The sequence below is a fragment of the Rhagoletis zephyria genome, unplaced genomic scaffold (genome assembly GCF_001687245.7).
Source record: "Rhagoletis zephyria isolate East Lansing unplaced genomic scaffold, Rhagoletis_zephyria_1.1 Rzeph_scaffold_00089, whole genome shotgun sequence".
In the NCBI taxonomy this organism is placed as follows: Eukaryota; Metazoa; Arthropoda; class Insecta; order Diptera; family Tephritidae; genus Rhagoletis; species Rhagoletis zephyria.
The window spans coordinates 32,136-43,304 of record NW_016157173.1 but is presented as its reverse complement, the minus strand read 5'-3'; the positions used below and the strand labels follow the sequence as shown (position 1 = coordinate 43,304).

Here is an 11,169-nt window from a genome sequence, read left to right as displayed (position 1 = left end):
ATTGCTTTAACTAAATCCAAAAAAATCGAGGATTCAAACTATATACAACATATAGAAAAATTCCAAAAATTTTCGTCTAAATTTCGAATTTTTTACTCTGAATTTTTAGAACAATTTAAGGTTTGGAGTTTTGAAGCAAATACTATTTGAGTGTAGCCAACAATGTGCTGCTTAAAATTCCCGTTGATTTTTTTTATTTTTTTTCTTTGATAAAAAATGGCGTTGATTTTTTTTGCGAACAATCATAGTTACATACCTGTCAAATTTTTCTTTATATTTAAATAATCATTTAAAATATTGAGGCAATCAAAAGCTCCTCGGGATTCCAGTAAAATTAGTTTTGAATGGAGCGCGATATGTTCGCCTTATATCGATATATATTTATACGTATGTAAGTATATAAAAAGCATGCAAAGAAATTTATAATATATTTAAAGATAAATACGAAAAATAAATCGGGAACAGAAAGTTCATCAAAAATCTACCAAAATGAGAAAAAATTTACCTTTTTACCAACCCAAATTTTGTCTACCAATTTTGGTAACAATTTACCAAAGTGGCAACCCTGAGCGCAACTAGCAACATATGAGTTTTAACCAAGAATGATAGAATACAAGATTGCGCCGATCAGAGAGGATTTTTGAGAATAACTTTTGTGTGACGTCACACTGGTGCAATTGCGAGAGAGAAATGCCAAAACGTGAGCAAGAATGGAAGAAGAAGAAAAAATGTTGCAAGGAAAACGTAAACAAGTTGCACCAGTGTGACGTCATGCAAACAACGATTCTGTCAAATTCGTTAAGAGAGGAATAGCGGTCCGAGATCGGCGCAACCTTTGTATTCTCTCAATCGTGAGTTTCAACCGTCCAGCTCTTCATCTCTTTTGCAGTAGTTCAGAGACAGTTCTGAAATTTGTAGGGCGGAAGTAGCGCTTTGCCAGACTGTCTCTAAATTTTGCTGCGGGGAGGTGTCCAAAGTTAACAAAACAATCGGTAGAGCCGTTCTCGAGATTTGTGAACAGAACAAACGAATTTCAAAATATATACATATTTGTATAGATTTGCTTTGTAGCGCGATCTTGCGGTTCTTTGAATAAAAAATAGATATCATAAATTAATTTTTTGTATCATTCCCGACCACAAGTTTTTATTAAGAAAAAAAATCGTAACACTTAAGTAAATATTAATCTGCATATTAACTTAGTATTAATTAAAGATATGGTCTAAAGCAGTGATTCCCAAAGTGGTTCAGGTGGACCCCCAGGGGTCCACAGTGATGTGAAAAAAATATGGGGGTCAATGAGTTGTAAATGGGGGTCCACGAAAATGTATCTGGTTTCAATGTAAAGAACCAAAATAGTTGCTTGATAGCCTCTTTATTTAACTTTAATTTTTTTGAGTGGTGTATAGTGCTCTTGACGCACTGCTGCACTTACCGTCACTTTGTGTTTTCATACGTGGGGAAGCCTTAAAGGCCACCTGCAGACTAAAAAGAACCGGATGCTGGTATGACAATGAGTGGGGCGCCGCGAAAATTGCAGGCGGCAGAGATTTAAGCACTTGTGTCTTTTCAATGCTACAGGATAGTACGCCACCATTACTTTTGTCGAAGAGATTCTATAATGTTGAGTTCCCTGAGACTGAATGCTGGTTTGATTCCATCGCTGTGACCGGACTCACACATTGTCGAATCTTCACTGATGGCTCTAAAACTGACTCTGGGTCAGGATCTCTATTGTCAGTTTCTGAATTAAAAGTTTGGCGTAGAAAGCTTAGCCGGTTTGACGTTTTAAGTTTGGTGTTTTAAAAGTGTGATAAATTTTTTTTCACCTCACTTTAAAACTCGGAGCGATTAAAATAAAAATGAGGCCATTAACACAAATAAACCATAATAATAAACAAAGTGAAATCAATATTTGACGTACGCTTATTTAAAATTTTAAATATAAACGATTCGTATATTTGTTTACATTAACCCTCTTTCGGCTTTGGTTTGGAACCGAATTCTGGGCGTTCTTCAACCAAATTCTGTGATAGGGTGTTTTTTCAATATTTTTTTTTTCAGAATTTATGCGAGTTGCACTAGAAATTTCCTGTTTCTCTTGATTTTAGCGAATAAATTAGTCATTAAACCTTTTTTTTGTGCATAACTATTTACTGATATTTACACATATAAATAGTATTGACGAAGGTACAGAAACCGCACTTGGCAGTGCAGCTACTTAGTCTCGGAAACAATACGCCAGTACGCAGAATGTCCCCATCTCAAGATTTCCCTATATATGTATATATATTAAACTCCTGCGCAATTCATTTTAAACGGCCTAACAAGACATCCGATCGCCGCGCAAATACTTGCCCTCTTTTACTCTCATCGCTCGGGTCAAGTGCATGGTTGCAACAATTGGTAACTTTCTACCAAAAGTGGTAACTTTTAAACGGTTTGGTAACTTGGTAACTTTTATTTCATTTTGGTAACTTTTGCAACTAATGTCCCTATGATGTATGGCGACTGGGGTCTAGTTTCTGGTCTAGTAGCCATGGCTACCAGTATCGTAATTTGTATTATGTATAGCGATTAGTATCAGTACAAGAATGATAGAATAGAAGATTGCGCCAATCGAGCTGAGAGCAACTGGCCGCGACGTCAACAAATACCAGAATGAGAGAGCAAAGACGAATTCAATAAGAAAAAGAAGAAGAATCGAACAGCTGGGGCGAAATTGAAAGGTTTGTTTACAAAGTACATAATAAATCGCGGATTTACGGAATTATTTAGTTTTAAATGGTAAATTGGTTGTTTAAAAGTAAAGAATGTGTACTTATTAAATGCAATGCAAATCGCTGAAAGTGTTAAATCACTGCAATCATTATAATGATTTGCATTTTTTCAGTAATTGAACAAATACCAGCGGGCAGCCAGCGGGTCAGTTGCTGGTAACAATTTGCAGAACGATTCCACGGTGTTCGTTGCATCGTCGTCAATTAGTGAAATCAGTAACCAAGCTTTTAAAATAAAGGAAAACCTCCTACTCCGCTATACATATAATTACTTTCATTATTTAGCTACTTTTCCGGCAACCGCAACAAACGCTGGCCCAAGCCTGCAAATTGTTGCCATCAACTGGAACGCTGGCTGCCCACTGGCATTTGTTCAACTACTCAAAAATTCACTTTGTAAACAAACCTTCACACACATCAAACCATATCAAGCGGCTCATCTGGATGAAATGAAAAGGCTGTTAGATGTAATGCAGGAACGTGCTCCCGATGTTGAACATCAGTTCAAAGAAAAGTCAAATGAGTTGGAAATGGCGCAGCTTATCATACGCCAGTTGTCGGATAAGGCCAATGTAAACCAAGGCGGCAATCGTATAGAGACCTTGACGTAGACGCAATTTATGTACGAGGAACAGATTAGAGACTTACAAGTAAGTTAGAAGTAGAAGTGCATTTGAAGATGTTTACATTATTATGTTTACGCATTTCTTACAGTCTATGGTGCAGGAATTTATGATGGTCACAAAATATATTGGCAAAAACATAGCAAGTGCATATGCCAAGTTGGAAAAATTGACAATGCGTGAGTATAAAATGAAAAGGTGTTCTTAATTATAAATATTACTTTACCTTTTCTTTTGCAGTGGCCAAAAAGAAGAGTTTTTTTGATGATCGACCGCAAGAGATTCAAGAATTGACTTACATCATGGTGTATGCGTTACAATCTAAATTAGCCAGCATGGGCACCGACTTCAAACAGTTGTATACTGTCGTACTGTTGTATTTCAGAAACTTTAAACGGCTAAAGCTATATAACTATAAGGAATTCGCAAGCTAACATAAAAGTTTTATTATGAAATTTCACACAATTAAAAAATTGTTGGTGGTGATTAAATGCAACCTCACAAACGCGGTTTTGCATTATCATGATACGCGGTTTTGCATTTTGTTGATACGCGGTTTTGTACTTTAAACGACGACTTGCAAAGGGCGCTATGTAAAATTTGTTCGATTTTTAGTTTTTGATGGATTACGTACCAGTATTTAAAGTAGTTTCATGTCCAGTAACAACAGAGAGCAAAATCTTTTTATATTCTGAAAAAATAGCATCAAATGTTAAGTCTTCTTCCAAAAGTCGCTATCATACTTATTTATAAACTTTCAAAAGTATCCATCTTCTGATGAACTTAGGGAACTGCTTTAGGTCGTATAGACTGTTAATGTTATCTTATGACATGTTATGTTACGTTACAATTTTATAAGGCTCTTTTTTATCAAAATTTTTAGGCAATAATAAAAAAGATTAAATTTAAATGTTACTTGTTGTCGTAGTCATTTTTTCAAATTTATGGCTTTCTATTATGTTGCGTACGGGTCGCCGGATGCTCGCCTCTGCGCCGCTGACGCTAGCGCCTCCACTTCTGCCCTCACATCCTCATTCTGCATGCCCCGAGCCGCCTGGGTACGCTTGTTTCTAAGCACGAGCTAGCTCGCCGGACTATGGGGTGGTTCTTGCGACTCACTTGGCATGCCGACCGCACCATACAAAAAAATTCCGTACCCGCTTACATAATTGTCAGGGGCCATCACGCTCCCGCCCAGTCACTCCCCTCTACCCCCCCAATTACCGTCCGACACCCTCTCCTGTAGATGAGGTGCCCCGCGCCAAAGCTGTAATATGGCAGACCTTCTTCATCCCACCCTACCTTGGTCGGCTGTGGTGATCATTATTTACCGACCCCGAAGCTAATCCGTAACTCTCCGGTTCACGGCCCGTTTCCCATCCTAACCCCTAATGCTATGTCCGTCCGTCCGTCCGTCCGTCTCGCATCCGAAATGATTAACGACACATTCCTGTAAGGCAATCAATACATTTTGTTTTATTCAAAATTAACCTACATATTAATACTAATGTTTACGGCTAATATGGCCTGTTCAGACGGCCGCGTTCAAACGCTCGTGTGCTTTTCGGAACACTAAAAAAATAACAATTTAATTCAATCAAATGGAACACTAAGTTTACAATACTTTGCCGCCTAATCTCGCTTGCTTCGCCAATTCGGCCTGTTTCGCAAGAATTACAACTTGATAAGATTCACCAACTGATAAGGTGAACTGGTTCGGAGACTGTAGGGTTTCTGAACACGAAGTAACCCGCTATAATCCTCAACCTACCACCTACAAGACGTCTTGCATGCAATACCCGAGCTGCGGAAATATGTTCGCCCCACTATAGCTCCCTACCTGTTCCTCTCACCAGCGCTACGGTTCTGATAAAACAGCAAACCCGTGCGAGACCATGCGACTTACAAAGGCTTAATTCTACCTATCAAAATTTAAAATTAGTGGTGAAATATAATGCTCAACAAATATATGCACTCTTCATTTCTTGATAAAGTGTACAAAACATCATTAGGGATTCTATGACAATAAGTTGAATCAGCGCTTTCTGTCCGCCGGACGATGAATGAATTGATGGATATTATAAAAATCGAAAAAGAATGATTATTTAGACTAACTGTCTAGGACTAGAAGCGGCGAGACACCTGCTTAAGATTCGTTGCGTTGCTGTAGTCTCAATAACTACATTCGGGCGGGAACTTGTAACTACCCTACTATAATTCCTGGAAACAAGGGTATAACGCTCATGCCCTCACGCTCCCGACCTGTGGTATAGGAGGCGGAGGTGGGATGGCCAGTGTACGGCTGCTGAAAACTCTCACTAAAATTTGGTCGCCGGCCATGAAACTGGACGCCGGGAAAAGGTCTCACCTGCGAAGCCAACCACGTGATGTTGCACGCCAAAACTTCAAGTTTCGGCAGCCGCTGCCACCGGCTCTCAGAAAGAAAAATCGCTAGGCCAACACGACACTTGCACCTGCAGAACTTGCCTGTGCCAAAATCTGTTCACCTTGGGTTAATGGCGTCGTCTCACCTTCGACCACGTGGTAGTTTTTTCCACGGAATTTGCTCTTCGCTTCGGACTTAGTAGTGTCTTCTTGATTTCGTCCAACTCCCAGTACGGCCGCAGGAAAAAAGAAGGAACTTGATAGAAATTTTTCCTTCCTAAGCGAATTCTCTTCACAAAGCTAAACGTCAAACTCCATATGATTGGGGTGCATTCGGAAAGGCAGTTCAGGGTCGCATTCGCGAACACCAACCGGTTAAAATCAGTGTGACCGCAACAGGGCGACCGATTCAGCAACGCCTACCGTGAAGAAGCACTCGAAAAGCCGGTCCTTGTTAATATATGTGCGAAGCCGTTCAAACGCGTAAATCCTTGGCGTGATAAACACCCACCGGCCGACCTGACGAGTCTTCGAGTTCATATAGAGAATTCCCTTTCACTCCCCGCACCACCGATCTTAAATACTTTGGCGCTAGCTTCGCGTTAAACCCCTCCGCCGCGTTGCTCAACTTAAAGTTTTTTCGGTAGACGATCTGTCCCACGCGGAAACTCACGGCCCAAGCCCTCGTATTGTACGACCGCTGTCCCTTTCTGTACGCTCCCTCAAGGCCACGAATCAATTTTTCTCTCATTAGCTCCATGCGGTCATTTCTGGAAACCACTTCCAAATCGCCTTCCTTGAGCGCATCGAGTTTACGGAGCAGCTCATAAGTGCTCCCGTGCTGAACCATTGTTTGCCCAAATATGGCCTTATACGGTTCCAATCCTATCGCTTCGTGAACCGCACTTCGCAACGCAAAAGCTGCGTGGGATACATGTTGATCCCAAGTTCGTTGATCCTCTTCCGACAGATATGTGCGGATCATGGCCAGCAACGACCGATTTACTCGCTCCGACGCATTTGCCTGTGGAGCATATGGCGCAGTCCTGACATGTTTTACCCCATATCCTTGTAGAAACTTTCCAAACGTTTCCGATATAAATTGTCTCCCATTATCGGAGTGTATCACTTCGGGAACGCCGAATACATGAAAAATGTCGTTCTCCAGATACTTTATGACCTCGTGCGCGGTCGCTTGTCTCGTCGGTCTGAAGAAGACGAACTTGGATAAATGGTCTAAAACAACAAACACGTGCGTATTACCTGCTCTCGATCGGGGATAAGGCCCGCAGAAATCTATGTAAAGACGCTGGAAAACTCTTTCAGACCAAAACCTATCTGTCATGTGAGGTCTGGAGGTTATGTTTGGAGCCTTGGCGCACTTGCAGGGTTCGCATTCCGCCACGAAGCTCCTCACATCACTTGCCATGCCTGGCCAATAGAAACGATTTCGCAATCGCCACAGGGTTTTCGCCGTTCCTCCATGCCCAGCCGTAACATCGCAATGCAGTCTGTAGAGGAGGTGCTGCCTTAGACCCTCCGGTACCCACAATCTCCACGTTGCTTCTTCCCCCTCGTTCGCCCGCCGGAACCACACTCTTTTGAATACCCTTCCATCCACCACTCGCAAATCCGGTAAACGTTCTGAATTTTCGCTTACATGCCGTTTAAGTGACTCATAGGCTTCGCTGGAGAACTCCGGTGAAGAAAGGTCAATCTCCCCTGATCGTTCCCTTTCGCTCAACTCCTCCATGTGCATTCGACTCAGCGCATCTGGGACGACATTATAGGACCCCTTCCGATGTTCCACCTTGAAATCAAAGGCTTGCAATTTTAGGCTCCATCTGGCCAAGCGTCCGGACAGATCCTTCTGTCCCATAAGCCACTTGAGACTCATATGGTCTGTAATAACCGTGAATGGAAGCCCTTCGACATACGCGCGGAACTTTTTGACGCTCACGACAGCAGCCAAGCACTCCAGCTCTGTAATGGTGTAATTGCGCTGGGCGGAGTTGAGCTTCTGGGACATGAAGGCGATGGGTCTCTCATTCCCTTCTTCGTCCTTCTGAAATAGGACACTGGATGTAGAAGTGCTTGCTGAAATCCGGGTTTATCAATACATCCGTTGAAGTAAGCGCCTCCTTCAATTCCTTGAACGCCTCGACTGCTTTCTCCGTCATTTTAAACGATTTTCCCTTTCGAAGACAATCTGTCATGGGGGCGGCAGTGGCAGCGAAACTTGGTATAAACCTTCTATACCAGCCACACATCCCCAGAAATCTGCGTAGCTGCCTCATGGTCTTTGGGACCGGAAATTCGAGAATGGGCTGTATCTTCGCTGGATCCGGTTTCAGCGCTCCTTGGCCAACGATGAACCCTAGATACTTAATCTCCCTCTGACAAAACTTCGATTTCTCCAGGTTGATTGTAAGTGCTGCGCCTGCTAGGCACTCCGCGACTTCCGCCAAGTGCTTCAAGTGGGACTCGAAGTCGGGAGAACAAATCAGAAGGTCATCGATGTATACGAACACGTTCTCTCTTAGCCGAGACGGTATAACTTTATCCATGAGCCTACATAACCTCTGACTGGCGTTGCACAGTCCAAAAGGCATGACCTTGAACTGATACAACGGACGCCCCGGTACCGTGAACGCCGTCTTCTCCCTGGAGGTGCGCTCCAAAGGGATCTGCCAGAAGGCATCCTTAAGATCGATGCCTGAAACATAGTATGTTTCGCGCAGGCGAGCTAGGATTCCCTCCACGTGTTGTGTTGGATACGCATCCTTCTTCGTACGCTCGTTGAGCTTCCTCATGTCCACGCACAGCCGCTTTTTCCCTGGCTTCTCCACAAGCACGATGGGTGAGCTCCACGAGCTGTTGCTCTCTTCGATGACGTCTAGCTTCAACATTCGGTCGATCTCATCGTACGCCTGCTTCTGCCTCACCGGTGACATCGGATAATGCCTTTGCTTAATCGGGATGGTGTCGTCGATCTACGTGCTCCATCAGATGCGTTCTGCCGAGACCAAGTTCAGCAAAGGATGGGAACAGCCTCTTCACTCGTTCTAGCTCGCCTACTTCCTGTGGTGACAACCCTATCTGTCCCTCCTCATTCGGCCCAATCTCGGAGATTACCGCCGGCGCGACGCCGAACGTATCCCAAAAATCAATCCCCAGGTAAAGCTCTTGTTGCAGGCTTGGTACCAAGTAAAGAGTCATGGGCCTACTTTTACCCCTCCAAGACACTGTGACGACGACTTTACCATTCACCGCTTGCGACTTCCCGTCTGCTGTTTTCAGACTATTCTTTACCGTATGCAGTTTGTTTCCTAGTTTTTGTTCCCACATTTGAGCAACCGACCCAAAACAGCTAATTGACGCACCACTGTCCAGTAAGCCCTGCATTCGTACACCCTCTACCTCCACTTGAACGTATGGCCGTTTGTCTACTGCATCCCGTATGACTGTCTCCTCCATAGCCCTCAATTCTTTCTTCCTATCCCGCGCCCGCTCACGCACTTTTAAAATCTTCCGCCAGTTTCTACCTATGGGAGCTTCTGCTGACCCCGCCCTTATATCTGTGTCTCTCCCAAATATTCGGTCTCTTACTGCATCATATCGGTCCTGTCTTTCCCGCAGCGAAAGTATAGTTGAAGTTTTGACCTCTGGCTTAGGATTAGGAGGGCGTACTAAAATCGTTTGTGGTATTACTTTTCCGGGGTCTGACGTTTCTGGCAAGGCTCCCCGGTTCCCTTGCCAATGTCCTGGTTTTCCTGACAATTGTCACACAACTGTACGCTTGAGCGGTTACACTTGTAGCAAACCATACGGTGAAGTTTCCCATCGCAGTGAAGGTTCGTAGTAACTTTCGCCGTCTGGCCCCCTCTTTCACCTCTCGTCTCCTTTGCTACGTCTTTTCGTGAAATACCAGACTTCTTTGAATCGTAAATTGCCGCCAGCACGTCCAGCGCTCCGTCCTCCGGTTCGCCTTCCAGTTCCTCCAGAGTTCTCTTCCGCAACGGCTTGGGTTCGAATTCGGAAAGATGTTTTTCTGCCCGACGACATTCTCTCCTCAGATCTTCAAGGGAGTCTATGCGGCATCCAAAAATTAAGTTCTTGATCCTTGGTTTTAAATTTCTTCTAATGATGTTAACCAAGCTGCCCTCCGGTAGTCTGGTCTTCATGGTTAGCTCCATTCCTCGAACAGCCGCATAAAACTCCTCGAACTTTTCGTTAAACTCCTGTTTGCGCTCGTTGATTGCTTGCCGAATTTCTTCGTCGCAGTCTGCTTTACGGAAATGTTCTACTATGGCTGACCGAAAGGAATAAAAATCTGCTATGATGTCTTGGGAGTGCTCCTCCGTATACAGCCAGTACCATTCTTGCGCTTGACCCTCGAGCAACAGGTGGAAATTGGCATATAGGTCTTCCGCTGACACATTATGCTTCGTGCGGAGTGTCTCTACTCTGAAGAGAAAGCGTTCAATTGGAATCGCCTTCGGCCCCCCATCAAATTTGAGACCCCAATCGCGTATAGCCTTAGTGGCTCCTCGTTCGTAGCACAATCTCCTCTCGCATTTCCGTTCCCTCGTTGACGGAGTTAACGAAGAACTCGCCTCCGGACCGGACTTCACAGGACTGTGCTCCGCGTCACCCAAATTGCCCTCCTGAGCGTCTTCTTCCGTATGCCAATCCCTGCGACTCCGCTCAGGTTGTGCGTGGACACCCCTACCTTCTAAACTCAACAACCTTTCGGCCAGTCCACTCATGTCTTTCCGCAAAGTTTGGACGACGCCTTTTATAGCATCTGCCGTTGAGCGATTTACGTCCAATTGATGCTGCACAAACATGAGTTCAAATTTTTGTAGCAACTCTTCCCCCATTACACCCAAAGCGGTGCTCTTAGGGCAACATGCTCCTCCTTGTAAACTTTCGGGCTCCTGGAATCCTCGAGCAGCCTCGCCACCTTCCGGGTCTTGCTCGTTGCGTCCCCCTAGGTTCTCCACCGCCGAAGCCGGCTCGTCTGCCTGCTCGCCGGACACGCCACCCAGAGCATCGCTTCTCAGCCCTGCCCTTGTTTTTGATGGGTTCAGCACTTTTTTATTTATATCCATCGACGATGAGAAAAAAAAAAAAAAATAAAAATAAAAATTTAAATATATTCTGAAAGTATTCGTGGCACCTTAACCCCTAAGTAATTGTGCAGCTATTCCCGAAACAGAGTTGAGCTGTGAATTATGGACAACTCCGAATATACGTGTAAAAATCAAATAAATCTGTCGATATGCGAACTGTGTCTTTTAATCCTCCGGTGCGATACCGTCCTCCTAACGTCGTCTGGCAGAATTCCCGTCCAACTTAAAATGTCAACCCCAAAAATC

General features: G+C 44.0%; 1 protein-coding gene and 1 long non-coding RNA gene across 4 annotated transcripts in view; one reads left to right on the top strand and one right to left on the bottom strand.

Moving 5' to 3' along the window:
* dpr7 (defective proboscis extension response 7) overlaps window positions 1-11,169 on the bottom strand; it is a 145,496-nt gene that overhangs the window by 123,508 nt on the left and 10,819 nt on the right. The window lies entirely within an intron of this gene.
* LOC108374552 (uncharacterized) lies at window positions 2,654-3,634 on the top strand. Its single transcript, XR_001849060.1, has 3 exons — window positions 2,654-2,729; window positions 3,213-3,430; window positions 3,495-3,634. It is a non-coding gene; the product is annotated as an uncharacterized LOC108374552 (long non-coding RNA).